This window comes from Triticum aestivum, unplaced genomic scaffold (assembly GCF_018294505.1).
Source record: "Triticum aestivum cultivar Chinese Spring unplaced genomic scaffold, IWGSC CS RefSeq v2.1 scaffold110484, whole genome shotgun sequence".
Lineage (NCBI taxonomy): Eukaryota > Viridiplantae > Streptophyta > Magnoliopsida > Poales > Poaceae > Triticum > Triticum aestivum.
In genome coordinates this window covers 1-1614 of record NW_025262733.1, presented here as the reverse complement: position 1 = coordinate 1614, position 1614 = coordinate 1, and the positions used below count along the sequence as shown (strand labels likewise).

Here is a 1614-nt window from a genome sequence, read left to right as displayed (position 1 = left end):
TGAATCAACATGCAAATATAATCCAAGTTTATCTACAGAGGTCCGTTTGTATCTAAAATGATGTGCCTTGGCATGCATACATTGGATTGACCATGATTTGAAAAAAGAAACTCATGTTGCAGTCACCGGTAACTGTAGCGTGCATTGCATCGATCCGAATGGAGATGAATACGAGCTCTAGCGCCTTCCTTTCTTTTGCTAGAATATATGAAGACAAATGAAATGACAAAGCAGCATGCATGATGAGGAGGACTCAGGAGAGATAACACAAGATGGCAAGTGAGTTGCGTGTCAAGCGTATATATGTCCGATTATTCCAAAATGAAGTAGATATCTCATTCTTGTGACTAATCCTGAGAATGGTTTAATAACTAAACCATATTTGGACCAAACCCGAACAAATAAACATGGCAGCCCAACCTCAACTAAACTGTTTGATATTTTCCTCAGCCCAACTAAAACCAAACCTGTTTCATCTTTCCACCCAAACTGAACCAAACCGAATGGCAACCTGTGGGTTGGAACCATCAACTGAAATTGGTTAAAACTGTTCGCTCAAATGGGTTGAGCGCTGGGCTGTGGTCAGCTTGTGAATTACAACGGATTGGTAAAGCATAGAGTACATACTCTGTCAAATTTACAAGAGCAAGCCAACACGGACACATGGACACATGGACGACAATGGGTTGAGCGCTGGGCTGTGGTCAGCATAGAGTACATACTCTGTCAAATTTACTCTGTCAGCACACACACGGACACGAGCGATGTCAGTCAGATGCTCTGTGGTTGAGGAGCTCGGCGACATGGGCCGCTGCGGCAGCACCGACATGACCTGCCCCAGCCACCCCTCTGCCTCTGCGCCCTCCAGCACGCCTCGCTCCATCTCCCTTATCGCCAACCCGATGGCACCGCAGCCGCCGCTCGTCATCAGGAGCTCCATCGTGGCCTCCATGAAGCACGGGCGCAGGCAGTTGCCGAAGTACTCGGCGGGGAGCGGCGGCGCCAGCCTCGACCGGCACTCTGTCGAGAACAGCATGTGGCTGTGCGCCGCGCTTTCAACACCCACGAACCGGCTCCGCAGTAGGCACACCCATGCCAGCACCGACGCCGCCATGAACGACGACATGCGCTAATTCCCCAGTGCGGCCACCGCCGCGTCCTTGATCCCATCGATCCAGGGGGAGGGTGACGCAATCACCGGAGACGAATGCGGAAACCCCTACTCGCTGGCGGACGCGTAGGCGGAGGGCCGGGCGCAAGGCGGCTCATCCCGGCGAGTGTCTTGCCGAGCAGGTCGTCGGGGTCGGCAACGAGGGAGCGGTCGAGGACGGGCGGCGGCGGCAGCAGCACGGCCTGGGAAGGATCGGCACTGTCGAGGGCATCCTCGAGGTGGTATGCGGCGGCCCAGGTCTGGACGAAGAGAGTGGCAGAGGCGTCGTGGCAGGCGGCGTGGTGGATGGACACGCCGACGCAGACCCGCGGCCTGGGAACACGGTGGCCTGTAGGGCGTCGAGCGCCGGAGTGGAGTCCCATCCTCGCGGGCGAGCGCAGCTGGCTTGGCTGAGGTGACCCCGTAGCTTCCTCGCAACAGTCTGTTGACTTGTTGAGCCTTAC

At 55.6% G+C, this 1614-nt stretch overlaps 1 pseudogene; it reads right to left on the bottom strand.

The window, feature by feature from the left end:
- Positions 1-420: 420 nt before the first annotated feature.
- On the bottom strand, positions 421-1560 carry LOC123177858 (phenolic glucoside malonyltransferase 1-like; annotated as a pseudogene).
- Positions 1561-1614: the final 54 nt, after the last annotated feature.